Source organism: Tauraco erythrolophus, chromosome 15 (assembly GCF_009769465.1).
Source record: "Tauraco erythrolophus isolate bTauEry1 chromosome 15, bTauEry1.pri, whole genome shotgun sequence".
Classification (NCBI taxonomy): domain Eukaryota; kingdom Metazoa; phylum Chordata; class Aves; order Musophagiformes; family Musophagidae; genus Tauraco; species Tauraco erythrolophus.
The window spans coordinates 18,307,392-18,325,850 of record NC_141479.1 but is presented as its reverse complement, the minus strand read 5'-3'; positions in this window follow the sequence as shown (position 1 = coordinate 18,325,850).

Sequence of the window (18,459 nt, the reverse complement as noted above, 5' to 3'; positions counted from 1 at the left end):
AAACACACATTTCTTACCTGGGACAGCAGAAAAGGCAGAGTAAGTTGAGTTTTGTGCTGCATTTTGCCAGACTAGAAGGTACCAGAGGCTTTTTCATTCATGCACTCGGCTGCACTGAGCATATTTTCACTGTGAAACAGCCTTTGAGAAGAGACTCTGCCTTGAGAGCCAGCCAACTTCCCAAATAGATCAGCAGCATCATCACTAAAGCATTGGATAGAGTCTGATGACCAGAACCAATGGCTTTACAAGGATGATTTCTTCACAAAGCATCCCCATTTTGCATCATACATATTGGGCAAGCACCTCTCACAAACACAGCACCTTTAGAAAGCATTTTGCTTTGGTGTATTTGTGTGCTTAGTTTCAGCCTAACAAATCATGCCTTGCAGATCTCAATAGTATTTCCCTTTTAGAGAATGGAATTGCACAGAGAGAAATAAAGGCAACTCTGAGCACTGCTGCAAAGAGATTCTCTTTATTAAAATGTTAATAAGGTATGCTTTATTTTCAATAAATCAGAAAAATGACCACTGCAGTTTTAGTTACTTCCAAGCCTTAGAAGAAGAACACAGTGAAATTTTTCAGTGCAGCAGAAATACAGATTATATTTGGTGTTTTCCCCTCAATCTCACAAATCACAATGAAGACAGATCAATTCTAGCCTGCAGAAAAAATCCATCATAAGGCAATAGATTTTATTAACTGCTCAGGTAATGGCAGAACTGGCTTTTGATTCAATGCACTTGAATCCAGGAGAAAGTTTCTAAGGTGCATGCCCTTCAATTACAAAAAACTTTTTCTGTTTGGAAGGGGGGACCTGATGTTTCAAGAATCTGCTTTCTCTGGATTGGTTACATTGCAACCCAGCAAGTAACACCAGGCAGATGGGCCAAAGATTATGAATTAATTCCCCCGGCTGCGTTTCCAGCACCACCTCTCTTGCCCCTCTCCATTATCACAATGGTCCCATCCTTTTTTAACTTGTCTTCTTGCAGTCACTAGGGTTATTCAGCAGTACCCTTCACCCATTTTCAGTAGGGTCAAAAGTCTCCTCAGCTCTTGTGACTAATGCTTTTCCCTTACGTGCTTATCCAGCAGGGCCAGCTACCACCACTTTCTGGTCTGTCCCACCACAGGTGACCACCATCAGTGGAGATGAGCAGAAGCATGGGAAAGGGAAGGCAGGTAGGGAAATAGGAAGAAATACATATTCAAAGGAGCTGCCAACCACTGAGTTCCTCAGCATCAGCTTCCTGCTCTCAGCAGTGTTGTTTGGTAGCTTCTCCAACTGCTCACAGCTCACATCCTCCTTTACTTACACACTGGAGCAAAATGGACAGGAAGACACCGTCCTTCCAAGTCTAAGCCCTCACATGCAGCAACAATTCTGCTCCAGTACATTCATCACACATGATTATAAATTAATACTCAAGATAGATCAGAATTCAGACCAAACCCAGCAGGAACTACCAGTAGCAATTATAATGTTTTTTATAACCGCAAAAGGTTCATTGCTTATACATAAAAACACACAAGTAGGTTGGTTTTTTTTTTCAGGCAGAAAGCCAGCTTAGCAGGGTAAAAAAAAAAAAAGGAAGAAAGAAAAAAAACACCAAAAAAAGCCACCTTAGAGCTCTATACTATTAAAATAAGTGAGTGACCATCTCTCACTACTCCTTCAGGATCCCAGTTTTCCACCAAGCATAGGTCCAAGCCTCAAGACAAGCTCCTCAGCAGTTTATGACCAAGGCTGTGGCATTCCATAGGATATAGCCTGCAGACAACAGCACCAGCTGTGCCACAGCACGCAGAGCCTTTGTCTGGGAGCACTGGGATTTGAACAGTGCCTCAAACCCCACAAGCGGGCCAAACAGCTGAGCGAGTTACTAGACCAACCAGAAGTAGGTGGTGGCTGAAAGAAACAAAGGCATATCTGCATCCTGTTTCACAGGAAAGGGACTCATTAAAAAAACCCCCCACCACCCCCACCCCCACCCCCCCCCCCCCCCCTCCCCCGAAAAAAAACAAACCAAAACCATAGAAACAAGTCATGGGGCAGATGATTCACTCCGAGATAGCACTTGCAGTAACACGAGGCTGGAGCCAATATGAGCACTTAGTTTTTGCACAAGACCCAGCATGACTAAGGGCCACCCCGCGAAGGGAGCGGAGAGGGGAACACGGAGTTTGGGATGTCCCCGCACTCCTGCGGGGCCGGGGCCAGGGCCGCGCCCGCCGCCATCGCCGCCCCCCTCAGGGCAGCGGGCCGGGCGCCATGGTAGAGTTGCGGTGCTTCCCCCAGGCCTCTGTACCAAAAGCAGCCCCACACTGCAACCCTCTTCCTCCAAAAACAGCAACTACTTTCTAATAACAAGGAAAAAAGAGCGTTATTTTTTAAGAAAAGTCCAAGCAACAAACTCACCAACCTTTTCCCTCCAGTCCCACGCAGCCTGCCCCTCTCGCCCCGGCACTCTCCTCACAGCTGCTGGTATTTGTCCCCGAGGGGTAATTAACCTCTCCTGGAGTGGCAATTAACAGCTCCCAGGGTTTAACCCTTCACAGGCTGCTGCCGAGCCCATGCCCAGCATGGCACACCAGGATGAGGCAGCTGCGTTCCTCCCCAGCGCTCACCCCCCCAGCGCCCGGCAGCCTTTGGGAAGGGGCACTCGGGACACTGCTCACGTGAGGTACGACCCAGGGCACGGTGGCGAGGGTTAACTGGGTTTAACTGGGGCCTCAAGCAGCTGCTGCAAATCAGCCCCTGAGGTGCCCAAGACGAGGGTTTGGCCTCTTGCAGGTGGGCTCCCAGCTGGGCTGGGTCTGCTGGAGCCAGGAGCAGAGTCTTCTCTGCTAATTAGATTATTAATGAAAAGCTGGTAGGTTATTAATTAGAAATTAAGGGTTGGTTTGTCAGTTCTTCTCAGCCTTAGATGGCAGGAGGAGGTTCAAACTCTGTAAAGCATCTCTGAGGAGCAGGCTGGGAGGTAAGGCTCCTGGCGATGGAGGATGACTGCTCTTTAATCCTTCCCTGGAAGCAATTTTGCTGCACAAATGAAACATGAAGTCGTGGGGCCATGAAGCGACAGCGACAGAAATAAGAGCATCAGGTTTAGGGCATGGTCAGAGGAGAGGCTCCAGGGTTCAGGCCTTCCCTTTTAGAGCAAGCTGTGCTTCTCTTCCCCACTGCCTGCTGGTATAAAATACGTATTAAGTCTAGGCAATGACTGAGAGGGGTTTTTGTTTGTGAGCAAGGAAAGCTGCTGCTGGGACCTTTTCTCGATCCAAGCCTACATTAACTGATGGATGCAACATGCTCTGCAGTCTTTAGATGCAAGATGCCATCATTTTCACCTATAAAATCTTGGGCAACTTGACACCTCAACTCACTCTCCATGACATACCCTGGCAACAGAGGCCAATGCTAAGCTGAGGCTACTACGAACAGTATTAATTGCCTGCAACACATAAGGTATTGTCAGAATAGACCCATTAGCAGATGAGGGAGTGACTGTATGCTGCCAGAAATGCCTTTTGACCTTTGGAAGATTTGCCCTGGCTCTATATTTTAAAATCTGAGGATTAGCTGCCTTGAATGTATCAGAAGAACAAGGGAAGTTTAATTTCACATTAAAGTGAGTCACATAAGAAACCTAGATGCAAGAAAGAGGGACTAATTTTCTCCTGCCATACTACTAGTAATCTATATACTCCTGGATGCTACACCACACTGCATTTTCTGACTCCTTCAAGCTTCAAAAAATGTTTTAGCACTAGGCAGCAACCAGGGGTGTGTGATCTTGAGTGGCATGTCTGTAGGAGAGAAGAGACAAAAAAGGGCACACCCCCAATATGGGATGATAATACATTTCAAAACAACTCAATCCTCATCAGATAAGCACCTGCCCCTAAAGGACAGGTATAGTTGAATTTATTTTAGGGCAGATGGGCCAAGTACATAGTGGAACAAATTCAGTCAAGCAAACTAACTCAAAGAATAAGTCTAGCTGCAGCGCATTTGTAATTGCCCTTGTTATTAGGAAAAAGCCATGTGGGTTAGGTCTTTCTGAAATCCTACTGTGTTCACCCCAAGAACAGCCAGAGAACAGAAGAAAGTGAGCTTGACCTGCTGTGTCCATCAGGTTTGGCACTCAGCCCTCCTGCTAAGCCACTACCACTTCCTGGGGATAAGAAATGGTAGTAAATGTACCTGGCTACAGCTGGAATCTGTAGCAGGAGTGAAATCCCATCTTCCTGCCTGAGGTTCTCCAGCAGAAAGAAATGAAGCCACTGGCTGTAATAATGTTTTATTCTGAAGGAAGAGATTCAGAAGACTGCAGTAGAGTTGATGTAGTGAAGAGTTAAGGAATGTGTTTCCAGGCACTGTGGTTTTCCGCTTGGCAGTTCTGCCAAAATAGGTTTGGGTAGGGATTCTCAGTCTTAGTGCAGCTGAAGTTTCTTTAAGAAAGAGTCACAAAAACACCAAAAGAAGAGTTTTGCTGTTTGAAAGTGAGCCCACAGCTTTTCATTATGTACCCAACCCAGTACCTCCATAATACCTCAAACTCCTACCAGTATTTCTCACACTAGGGGCTTATTGGCAACAGAAAATTTGGCATTAGTGCAGCTTTCTTTAAAACCTGTGAGACTGCTGAATGCTTTGTCTGCTGTTTCCCTACATCCCAGCCCAAGCTCTAGGATAGTAAATGGGTTTTGTTTCCTTACTTGCTAACAGGCATGTCACAGGCAATGAGAACAAACCAATACTTCAGTGAAAAGAAATAGGGTGTGTTTAGTTGTCAGAAGAGGACTAAAAACAGTTGGTGAGTCAAGCAGGAATCTTGTAGTTTAGAAAAACCCTTAAGAGACCATCATACCCTTTTCTCTCCAAATAATAATAACTCCAGTTTATCATGACCACAGGAGCCATTTTTTTCAATTCTTAAAGCAAAAAACCCTATTACTTTTTGGTTTTGCATCCCTGAACCCTTTAAGCATAAACAAAATATATGTTCAACTTCTAAAATTGAGCTGTTGTAAAGCACTCTAGAGTGACAATTTGCAATGCTGTACATCTAATCTTCTAATCCTTACTTGAACCAGAAGCAAGTTGTTCCTTAATTCACCCTTCATCTGAACTAAGCTGGGGAAGGAGTGAGAAGACTCTTAGGTATGCGGTGGGTGGGGTGCTCCACAGCATCTGCTTCGTGGAAACAAGTTTGTTTGCATCCCCTTATCCCTCTGTGTGGAAGGAACTCCTCCTCAGTGGGCCTCCAGCACTTAGCTCTGTTTTCTGGAGTGGTGGCAGATCTTCTCCTATATCTGTTATGGACTGGTGCCTGTCAACTGAATCATAGCAGCTGAGCTTGCCCCTACTGTGAAGCTCCCAGGCACTTTGGTTTAGCAGTAGTCCGCAGCAATTCAATCAATTGCAATCCTACACCCACACCCATGGGCACATAGTTGAATTCTGGCTCTCTATTTACCCACTTTTCAGTAACACGAAGTTACCTCACATGCATTAGCATATTTATCCCCCCCCCCCAAAGCATAGGGATGTAGCAAAATATTCCTGCAATATTACAGAAAAAAAAGAAAACTGAGGCACAGGATGCAAAGGGACCTGATTAAGATCATAAACACCAAGCTAAAAATTGGACTGCTTGCTAAATGCCTTAGGCACTGGCCCAACCATCTATTGAAAGAACCCGTCAGTCTTCCTGGGGGAACTGGGAACTTCCTCTGTTATTGTGCAAAACCAAAGCTGAAATACAGTTTAATTTAAAAAGTCTTCATTGGCTGGGCTATGTGTTTCCATTCCCCACATGTGCCTCTCCCTCCTCGTTTTAACACCACAGCTCCTTTGCCGCCCTCCTCCCCCCCCCCCCCCCCCCCCCCCCCCCCCCCCCCCCCCCCCCCCATGATTGTATCTGGCCTAAATACAGGTGTTCTGGAAGCAATTACAGCTCCATTGGAGCAGCACATGAGCATGGTAGCTCATTAGTGGTTTGCTTGTATTAAGGGAATGACTCCTTGTTTCCCTTCTGACCTCGCCTATTGTCTAGGAAATGAATAGATGTAGGAGTGAGAAAATTTGTTTTGGCAATGGGATCTGTATTTTCCAAGGCTCTCTTATACTGAATTCTACCCAGAAATACAAATCAGAATAATTAATCAAATAAATGCACAGAAGAACTTATCATTCCCTATTTTGGTAGGAACTATACAAAGTCAAAGTCATTATTTAAAAATTCACTGTGCAAGTTTATTAGAAAAGTTACTCTTTTATACATTAAAAAGTAACATTTCCAGAGGAAATGGGAGAAAAAGCAAGTTATCACTGTCAGAGGTTCTTCTAAGACATATCCAAACTCAAGATATTCATCATGAGTTATGGGAAAGTTAATACTGCAGGAATAAATTAACCACAGAATTTTAATGGCTTTATTGTGTGACAGTTTCTAAAGCCCAACCAAATATCAGCTAGGAAATTCAAATGTGAGAGATATGCTCTTAATTCCCACAGTTACGGATTTTTTTTTAAAATCCCTTCTTATGATATAAGGGTCATTTAAAATATTCTACCATGAATATACAGCTTACTTATGGGTAGCGCCTTTCACCATTCTCATCCAGCCAGAAGCCAGCTTAATCTTTCATCTTTTCACAGAGGAGCAGCCGATGCATAAGTATGTTTTAGGGGGAATAAAATAGTTGAGAGAGAGAGAGGGAGAACGTGTCAGTCTCTGAATATCTCTGTGCACAGGACTTCAGCTGACACACGGGCCCAGAGCTGTTAAACCTCCTGACTTTGGGCATAGCTGCTTGTACTGTATGTGTTAAGACAGTGATGTTCTACTCTGGTTTGTGTTATTTTCAGCTACTGTGCTTGCACTGGGCAGTGCAGCTCTGTATTTCACATACCGTTGTCATAAAGACGTGGTTGCAAAGCCCCTCCATCAGAATCACAATTGTATCTGGGCACGGCAGTGCCCAAACTATCTTGGGTTAAAAATGGGGTCAGGTACTGGGGGGTTGTGTCCTAATAGCTGCGCCAGCAGGAAGACGTGGTTGTAGGAGAAGAGACCTGAGCAAAACTTCCCTTATAAAATGCAAAGGCACATTTACGACCTGACCTGGAAGAACAGACTGATCAGCCTGAGCTCTGTAACAGGGGCAAGCTTAGGGTGAGCCAAGGGATATCCTTGTCCCGCTGAACTCAAAACACCGTAGATTTCAGCTGCATCGAGATTTCACTCTCCATCCTCAAACTTTTTCTTCCCCATTTATATTCACAACCTTTACTCTATGCAACTGTCATGGCTTTTAGGCAGATAAATATCTAACATGCTTCTTAAGGGTGTCATATGCTATTTAGTATTTTCCCTGTGGTACCAGCACCTGTTAAGCATGGAAATAAAGTGATTAGTCTTACATGTTTGGCTTCAAAAATTGATTTTAGGATACATCTCCTTATCATTGGCAGATTCGCCAACTCAAAATACCGATATACTCTTCAATGATAAGTTCTCTCAGTCTTGAATAGTAGGAATTACATTGGGAAATTTTCTGGATTTCCTTTTCTCATGGAATTTTCTGTACCTGTCAAATTGTTTGTGACAAAGCTGTCTGATATTATGCAGCCTTAGAGGAAATTTGTCTCTGCAGGTCTAGACACGACTTAAAAAAAAGTCCTTGTGATGCAGGGGGAAAAATTAACGTTTGAAAATTGAATGTTCTTTAGATAACCAGCAAGTTGTTTTGTTTGGTTTTTAAAGTCTGTAAATAACCTGGTAATTTAATCAACCTAAATAGGCCTGATGATCAGGTTGGATAAAAGGTAGCACTATACTACTATGTGATTACTTTAGACCTAAGCTAGTGGCATCTCAAAGAACAGCTAAAACCAGCTAGATTCAGTTTTAATAGGTGATTAATTACTTTTAAATTAGCTGAGTATTCTGTTGTAACAATGTGTGCAAATATTTCTAGAGACTATTGTTAGTGAGCATATTGAAATGATCCTCAAAAATATACATCCATACAGAACTCAACATAAACCACAGGATCCTTTCTGCCCTTCTGCCTCCAGAAGGTGCATTGTGCCTGACACATCTTCAAATTTCAGCTCCTTAAGGAGGAATACCTCTCAAACTACTCTGTATACACCAAAAACATCTGATTCTTACACTGCTTCTTTGCATGCCTTTGAAATATTGTATATTATGCATGAATTCTTGGTTCATCATGTATCTTGAGATCTCTTTGTATTTCGTTGTTTGTCTTCAATTTTGTATCTTTCTTATGTAAAATTCATTAAGCCCTTGTAAATATGTTTAAAAACCTGTTCCTTTTGCTTTCTCCATTGGGATTCTAGAAGGTTACCTTGCCTCATGCTCAGCTGTAATATCTCTCTTGGGCTTAGTTTTTAATGCATGCAGTACTCCAAGAAAGAGGCAGTGTAGGATGTTTTGCTAGGCTCAGCCTTGAAGTGAAATAACTTCTTTTGAATTGATGGAGTTGGATCCTCTAGCACTAGAGCAAAATATTCTCGTGTTATCTTGCCTTGGTCAGGTTGTGACCATAAAATTACCTGCTTTTTGCTGAGTGGGCCTCTCAGAGGAGGTAAAACCAGATTGCGGTGGGTCATTCTGGGGCTCCGAGGCATCGCATAGCTCTTGTACTGAGGTCTCTTGTCAGCTGCTCACAGGATAGAGCGTGGGCTGGAAATGTGCTTTCGTTGATGCAGGAAGAAGGCACTTTACTTGGAGGAATGGAATGCTGCAAGAATGACCCACATCCGGGTATTTAATTCCCTACTTTTTCAGATGTTTTAAATCAAAATAGGACTTTGGTAAATCTAAGAAATCCTACTGGCCATGCTTGGTAAAAACTAGCACTGCATATTCTCCTGCATGCCATACAGCTGGTGTCAGCAGGTTGTCAGTCTCTTGGGAGCTGCAATCAACTGGCATATATTAGAGCAGCTTTGGGCATGTTCTACTTCAAGCTGAACCCAGCACAGACAAGCCAGTAGATCAAAGAAGCCACAGTCAGCTCTACAATACCTTTTTTTTTCCTGATACTGTGGTTAACAACATCAGATCAGGAAATCCCCTGAGCTGCAAATAGTTGGAAGCTGGAAAAGCACTCAGGGGAAAGATCACATCAGAGTGGTTGGTTCCTGCTCTTTCTAAGGCATCTGTTTATGGCCACTGTTGCTGTTGGTCTCCTCTGAGACACAAGTGTAAACGCATTCCTATAAAAGAATGCCTGGAAAGGTGAGGGGGCACAGCAAAAGGAAGTGAGGGGTGGGGATATTGGGGTAGTGGTACCTGTATAGCAGTGATGATGGTGGCAGATGTTGTTGTCTCAGATAAGAAGGCAGGATCAGCTCTTGCAGGCAGCAGTCCCTCTCCACGGCAGAGCAGGAGGTGGGCAGGCTGACCCTTCTCACTCTGCTGGTGGTCATCATTTTGCTCATTTTTTATTTTTTTTTAAGCAGGGGAAAGGGTCCTTTTCTCACTTTCCATTAGCGCAGCTAACACAGGCAGCTTGCTGCACAGGGGGGAAATGACAGGGTCTGCGCAGCTGCAGGGCAGGGACTGTACCTTCCCAAAGGAAAGCTGTGTTCCTGTCAGGATGCTGTTAGCCCAAGTAATGCAGGTGAGATGGATGGAGCCAATACAGCTGTTCTTGTTAGGTACTGAACAGGTGTTAGTATGGGGGGGGAAAAAAAAAACACCACCAATCCAAGAAATAAGAATTATTCTGTAGTACTTAGAAGTATACTATAGAAATAGAGGTGTTTGCTAAGAAGCATTTTTTTTCCTCGTCTAAAGATTAAAAGAAACATTTTTCTGTCAGCAGTATAAATTTGGTGAAACCAAAACCATTTTCTGAGAGATTCCTTGCAGTGATCAATGTCTGGTTCCAAAAAATGGCCAGCATGAGTTCCTAAAACCCATGCACCACATCCTGTGTAGCAAGACTGTCCAGCTTCAGCCCCAGGGAAAGCAGCTTCAACGCATCACAGTTTGAGGATGCAGCAAAAGTATTAAGATGCTGAAAGGCACCAGTTTTCCACTTTTCAGCAGGTCTCAAAAAGATTCAACAGCATCGAGGTAACAAGAGCTCTTACCAGAAAGCTCAGGTGAAAATGTCTTGAGTATATGTCCTGGGATAGCCTGGGGACAGTCCATAGGTCTCTTCCTGAGGTCTAAACTACTCTGGGAGCAAAGGGAGTGAGCTGTTTGTCAAGCCTGTCCCACCTTTCATGGGAGCCCAGCACATTCAGGGTGCTGCAAGAAGGACATTTCATCATTAAAAGGTGTTGGATCCATGCCTGAAACCCAGCCTACGCAAGAGAGATGCTGATTTTGTGTCATGGCAAAGGAGAAATTGTTTTTTCAAGCTTTTTACATCTTTTTATATCTTATTTGTATTTCTTCCGTTTAAGTAAAGAGGGATTAAAATAAAACTCCAGACCAGAATGTACAAACTAAAATACTGCTTTATTTGGAAAAGAGCTTGTGGGAATGCTGACTCAGCTATTAGAATCAGCATTTCTCTGATTTTCCTTGCTTTGAGGCGAGAATTTAAGTAGTTAAGTGAGATAAACTGAAATGAAGGGGCATAGATGAGTTTGCTAGCCAGTGGGTAGAGGGTGCACCTGGGATAAGAAGGGCGGTTCAATGGAAGTAAATAAAGTAATTAACTCTTTCATTCTATTGAACCCTGAAAGCCAGAATTATAAAATAATAGCAATCAAATGTTATTAAACATGCCAAGTGTCTTAACAGATAATCATGTACAATCAAGCTCCAATAATAAGAAATAAAATTTACTTATGATTAGATCTAAGTCAAACCAGCCAAAACAGATGCAAAAGGAGCTAGTAAACTCAGCAGAAATAAATCTTCAGGATATCTACTTATGTCAAAATCTAATGGAGTTTACTATCTAAGTAAGTTGACTAAAAAGTGAAAAAAAGCTGCTCTCTGAAGTAAGCAATCAGATTGTATGCTCTTTGGGAAATATAATTATGTATCTATACCACACCATTTCAAAGCATGTAGTAATAACGTTGCCAGGGTTTCATCAGCCTTAAAGTAGAAAACAATAGTTGTTGAAGAAATTCAGGCTTTTAAGCCTGGAAAGCTAAGAAGAGATGGGTTTAATCATAGACCAAGTTAAGAGGAAGAAAATAACGAAACAGAATTCCAATGTAGACAGAATGCTGTTTCAACATTTAAAAACAGTTGCAAAGAATAGCTGCAGAAAATATTCCAGCTTTCTACTTTATTCAAAAGATACCAGCACAGAAATTAGAAGCCCTATTCTACCAGGACAGGATGTTGGATCACTAATACACAAAAAGTAAACATTAGTAATATTTTCTGTTTAACAAACAAGAGTGAATAGAGGGGCATTTGTTGATCAGTAACATTCAAGCAACTTTAGATAACTGTTGTCTTTGTGCAGATGTGCATCCAGCTAACGTGGGAGTTGGTTTTTGGAGGTTTGAGCTGAAGTGGAAGCAAGCTGTGTACCAACCAAGGTTGTAGGGTAAGTAGAACTGAACTCAGGCTCCTTAGAGCTGGCTTTTCCAAAAAATTAAAAAAAAAAAAAAAAAGAAAAGAGTATAATTTCTCCCTACAAACTCTTCCTCACTGTAAACTCTGCTGCACAGTGTCATTACTTGGATGATGAGGTAAAGTAGGAAAATGTGTAATGTTTAAACCACAGCATTCAGTTCTGACCTAATATTGCTGGTGTATTGGACAGATTTAAAATACTGGGGTTTGGGGAGTTGATTTTCCAGTGAGTATTGGAGCAAGCTGCCAGCTCTGTGTGAGCTGACGTGACAGTGTCCAGAACCACCGCTGCCTTCAGCCGTCTCTCCTGTAATCCAAAGCTTCAGCAGAAAGCAAACTGGCTTCTGCCTGCCTGCTGCTGCTTTTATGCTGAATACTTGCAGACCATAAACCTCATAACAAGAACAGACAAAACTGACTTGTACACCGAGGAAAAAGCCCTGGCGATCTAGCTGTGCCTGCTGGTGACACTTGCCCTAACTGGAAACTGCATTTCTATTGATTAACCACAGAGGGGTAAGGAGGCAGAGAGCTCATACATCCTGAGGGCATTGATTAAAGAAATCAATGCTGTCACATATTTATGCCACGTTTTCTTTCTTGGCATACCTTTTATTTTACGGTTCTGTGGTTACGCAAAGGCCTGGTGAGAGACTGCTGCTTCGAACGCCCGCTGCTGAACACGAATTTTGCCCAAGTTTATGTGGTTTCATGGGTTTTAGCAGCAGTGAGTTCAGTCAAGCTTGGCTTCTTACTCCTCTAGTTTGTAAGGAATTTATCCCAAACCATTTCTTTCGCGCCAAGAAATACATTAACCTTAGTCAGCAAGCAAGATGCTGTCAGAGACGACAGGTTGCCTCATTCCTTACTCTTTGCTACGAAACAAGCAGCATGAAAACACATTTAGGCTGATACATTTTTCAGGCCTTTTACAATATGTACGCAGCTGCTTCAGTTGACAGAACTGTCCGAGTATTATAAAGCATCTAAACATCGCGTCTTTATCTCCATCCTGGACTAGCAGGCAAAAATATTTTTATTCCCCACCAGAGAACTCGAGCAGGTGCTATTTGTCTACAGTGACGTTTTCTAGAGAAGTTCTTACTTACGTTCTGAATTTGCTTTAGGCAATTCGTAACTTCAGCATAAATGGTCAATTCATGACATTGACCATTAACTCGTGTGAGTAATGAAGGTGGCCTGGTTTCACAGAATATTTTGTTTCCTTTTACATAGAAGCTAAAAGGGCTCATGGATTTCATACCTATGAACATAATTCTTCATCAGAGAAGTTCAGGAAAGAAATAACCTTTACTAGTGATTTTGGTAGGAACCGCACCACAGCTGATACTTTGCATTTCATGAGAGGTGATTCCCTTGATAGCCAGATGAACAGAACCAGACAGACAATGTACAATAGCACCATCTGGTGACTCCCAAAAATCTTACTGTTGCCCCCAATTCCCAAAGACAGGATCCATTACAAAAAGAAAGAAAAATAAGAATATACATATTCGTAAAAAGGTGCAGGATTCAGTAAGAAATTAAGTTAAAGAGCCAGTCACCTCTGTATGTGTGCAATTTTCATAATGCATGAAGCGGGAACGGCAAAGGGGATGGTTTGTAAAGGATTTGGGGAGTCTATTTTTAGTTAAATACTGTATGATTTTCCATCCCTATTCTAGCAGATTCCAACATTTAGCAAAATATTCAAAAATCAACCCAAACTCCAAGAAAAACAAACTTGGCTGCTATTTAACAACCAAGCATTCTGCACCTATACCATTCAAATGAAGTAGATCATGTTTACACTTTCATTGTCACTTTTTTGGGCTGAGGATTGTTTCCTGTAGATGAATCTCTGCAGCTTCTGGGTGGAAGGGGCAGATCTGGGAGCTCTGTTTTGTGGCATCTCTGGGAGGCAATGGTGAAATAAATACTGGTGAATTAACTACAGAACTGTTTCCTTCTGAGACTCACCAGGAAAGATATCCTTAATGGGTTCAATAGATCTTCCAAATTCTTTAGTTTCATTTATTTCCTTGCTGTCCTAGCCCAATCTATGAGATGAATTTTGTAAACACTGCATTACCCAAACCCCAGTTTTTTGCTGTGAATGGAGGCTGCATGTGATTAGAGACTACATCTAGGCAATAGGTTGATGCTTGGGTAACAGTCTATCTTCTGAAGCAGGAAAAGCTGGAAGTTTTTCTGTAGAGCACAGGAGAAGCATGAGAAAGTCAAGGAGCTTCTTTGCATAGTTATGTCATTGGTTATCATTTTAAAAAGAGTTGCAGGAGAAATATTGAAGGAAAAGGTTCAACTTGCTGTGACTGCAGCTGTGTTTATCTTCTTCTAACAAAAATCTGGAACACTTGAGCACAATAAAAATTTCTGCAGAGCTAAAGCCAAAGGGGAAAGCTTGGGAATTTAACTAGCTGTCCTGGAGCTGATGAGAAGTCACTGGAGAGTGAAGCCAGTAATTACAGGGTCATTGTATGTCTCTTGGGTCTGAACTATACCCTTAATGCATTTTTCTGCTGCACGTGAATCCCAAAAGATTTCCATTTCTCCATTCAAGTCAGCTTGGATGTGAATTTGGTGCTGTGCCTTGAATTCTTCACTGACAGCACTGTGTGATTTTACCTTGGCTAGAAACGGTCTCTTCAGGTGCTTTTTTCTGTATTCGGTCTTGTTGAAGGATACATCTGAAGAGACAATCTTGCTGCAGAAGATTTTCCATTTAGGTATGTCTCAAAACTGTAAAGAAACCATTTTGAGCTGTCTTCTGCGCTTAAGAATAAATTATTGTCCTTTTGATTTATTATATACGTACCTAGTATTGCAGTGACATGCAGCCTGCAGGAGCTGAGACTTTTGCTATAACATAACATGCACCACCACTTTTATTTATTCATGAAGAGTGCACAATCCGCTCTCCTACTATAGGGATATGTATATTTTTTTAATGAGGATATAAATTGGAAATATGCAGAGGATGGGATAGGAAGCTAGTGACTGAACGCCAAACATCTTTCCAAATCAAAATAAATAAGAACTAATAATCCTTGTTGTGCTTGTCAGCTGTAGCCAAGTTAATGATACGATGGTAAAAATAAACAAGAAGTTTCACAAATTGGCTGTAGCACACTATGGAACTTATAATGCTCCACTTGTGATTGGCCTTTCCTGCTGATCTTTCCATTTCTTGGCAACAGAGCTTCTTCCATGTTGTTTGCTATCTGAAATATGAATTCCAGAGACTGACTGTGGCTTAGTGTGCTCTGTGCGACTGATAGATGTGTATGTGTGTGAAAGAAGCTTTGCACATTATTACATCCTCTGAGGGTCTGAGCCATCCAAATCTATTGGGCTGCGCCAGTTCTCTCTTTTGCAGAGAAAGACAGACAGAAAATGCTTGCACAGATGGAGAAGATTTCTTCAAAGAGACAGAACTTTGGTTTTGTTCTGTAATGTCATCCTCTGGTGAGCTCTTGACTTCTTGTCTGGGATCCATGAAACATCGCTTCGAATACAGAGAGCCATTCCAGGATGATTTATTGCATCAAAACAATTGGCACAAGCAGAGGAATATGTTCTGGTTACCATTTTTTTCTGGTCCCATGTGTACTCCTATCCCTTATGTTCCTCTGCTAAATACACAGGGGAATAAGTATGTAGGTGTAAATATGTATTATTTATTTGTTAAGCTGAGAGTGAGGTCTGACACGTGGATGATTTGCAGCATTTCCCACATCTTTCTTACTATAGGGAATGCATGCAATGAGACAATAAACATTGTTTAGTTCTCTTTAATGAATGGTAAGATTTTAGGAGAAAGTACAGCCAGCACTTGCGAATACAAAGCACCAGCCTCTCATATTGCCTACCTCCCTCAAGACACATTCATGGTGTCACACTAGTATCCAGAGCATTGGGATGTTGGAATAGAGATTCACAGCCAGCAGATTACTACTCCTCGCATACAGAGTACAAGACGGACCTGGCAGTGCTGCAGTGGTTGTTTCTGCTGCCATTTTTATCTTTCTTCGGGTAGAAGTCTTTTGAAAATCCCCTCCTGAATCAGCTTGCATCTTTAGATACTTAAATATTTAAACAGACACAGGATACTGTTCCCAAGAGAGTTTTGTTCCCTCCACTTGTGAACCTCATTGTATTTTCTGTCATTTTTAAGCAGTGTATTGATGTCCTCGGAAATCCTAGCCTGCTTATGATTGGAAGGAGAAGGAACCTCACAGGTATGACTGCTTTGAACAGCAGGACAGAAAGCTGTGCCTGGTAAGAAGCTCATATGGAGAACTCTAATAAGCTCCTGCATTGACACGTAGCTGCTCTGCTGCACGGGCTGCGCAGTGCCCTCGACTGTGCACAGGCATGTCAATGCCTTGTTCTGATGATTCATGGAAGGTGTTAACATCTACTGTGTCTTGCAGTGAGTGCTAATGTAACCCTTTGTATTTCTATAACCACCTAACTCCAGAGCAGTTCTTAATGTTTCAGTATAATTCTTCTCATCAATTCGGACCTACTTTTCAGGTGTTCTTTCTTCGTATCGCACTTCCTTCACCTAGTAACTAGGTTGGGATTAAGGAAATTGCTGTTTGCGTGAAGAGAGGACCATTTAGGAATTCAGCCTGTTACAATTAGAAATAGGACCTTCAATTAATGTATGTTCCAGCTCATTTCAGTTTTGCAGTCTTCAAATTGTAAATCATTTTCATGAGGTGTTTTTTAAAGAACAGAATTTTAAATGTTGGGGGAAAAAGGTAAAGAAGCAGAGATCCGTTTATTCTTGGTATAGTTTTCTCGTCATGTCCTAAACCCTTAAAGATGAGGGTTTCAATGTGGCCACAGACAGAAACATATCACACACTGAGTTTCTCAGGCTTATAAGCCATTCACTAAAAGTCAAAACTTTATTGAAGGTTAGCTGCAATTTAAAGTTGTTTCCTCTAAAGTATTATTAGCATTTGATGGACATTGATTGACAGATGTTACTAAAACATCTTTGAAAGGCAAAGGAGTAATTCAGCCAACAGTTCCACTGATTTTGCTTTCTGATATATCCCCTCATAAAAATAATATCCCTTTGATGGATTTTTTCCAGAACAGAGTGCTGTATCTGCAAAAGAGAAACAAAATACTTCCTGCAGCATTTTCTCATTGATGAAGAGCTTGCAAGAAGGAAAAAGTCACTGCACTAGGATGCAATGAAATAATTAATACCTAAGACGCAATAGGGCAGAAATAATGGACAGGGTCTGCCTGAAATACCCAGTGCTGTGACATGGGTTACTTTCCTCATATAAACAGGAAAATTCATGAGTTGGCTCTTGAGGAAATCCCTAGCTGCTTTTAAATTGTTTCTTACTCACAAAAAGTTCTTAACTAAGAAATTTGGTATCTCTTTTTCCTTTGTGTTGCATCATTTTCTAACTCTCAGTTCTGCTTTGGGCAGCTAAAGTTTTGTATGAGGCTGTTCTGACACTACTTTTGCTCCCTGCTCCCTTTCTCTTGAATTATTTAGTAGTGCAGATAGATAACTTATTGGCATGAATCTGTCACCTTTGTCAAGAGTTTATCTACCTCTTTTCTACCATAATCCCCTATGACTAGCTAATCTTTCCTTTTGACTCACATTTCACGAACCTCTGAACCCTTATTTTTTTGTTGTCACTACAGCTCTACCAATTCATTCTCTGCTGAGTGTCTTATATTTCAAGGACCAAAATTGCTCATAAAATGTTAATGGTGTCTATCTTATTTCCCCATAATGCTAGAATAACTGTAATGTTCTATGGGCTTGTCTACTCCAAGAAACTAGTGTACAGTAAAGCAAGGTTTGAATTTATAGCTCCTCACTTCTTACATAGACATTTTAAGGGCACGCTGAGTAGCGGATGACTTCTTCCAGTATTAAATGCAGAGTAAGCCACCATGAACTTAAATGTGCACAGGGCTTTAGAAAGTAGTAACTAGGGCAGAGAAAATCCATAAAAGCTCTCAACCTCCTGTAGAAGAGAAGTCCTGTATTCTTAAGCAGCTTCTTCCCTGTCTCTAAGAAGGATTTTCTTGTGGTTATAGTAGCATGGAAGAGAGTCGTGTCCAAGTACTCCCTGCATCTCCTGTTGGGTAGACAATAAATAACTCAGTATAAGATGGTTGAAAATTTTCTTTCAAATCGGTGTTCCTTTAAATTGGAAGCTTGATTTGCAGAGAACTAATGTGCATATTAATGAATTCATGCTTCTACTTCCTTTGAAAAGCCTTTTCTTGGGAGGGCGGTAAAGGAAAAGAAAGCCATGCAGGAATATTTTCTTTGTTTTTTGTTGTTACCCAAAACACTGAGGTTTTTAGCTGCAACTCAAAATTTCCCATGAGAATTGTGGCAAAATTTAAATATTTTTCATTTTCAGCTGTATTTTTAATTAAAAGGTCACGTTTTCCAAACAGCTCAAGCTTTACGGTCTCTCTGCCTCAGTTCCCTGTCTGTCATTTGGGATTATAATTCTTTTCTATCTTTTTGTTTCTCCTGTCTGTTTAGATTACAAAATGCCTCTTACTGTGTGTGGATACAGTGCCTAGCAGAACGGGATCTTGAACTTGGCTGGTATATAAAGTTGCTACTATAATGCAAATCAATATTAATAAATGAGTATCAACCTACTTTCCTTTTCACCTTTTACATTTCACATGTTTCAGTCAATATGCTCTTGAAATTATTGCTGGACTTTCTCTACTCTTATAAATAACAGTATTTTACTATATCATCTATAATCATCTTTAAGCCCCCACCATGATCAATGTTTCCTAAGAGCCTTATAATTATTTTCTGTCCCCT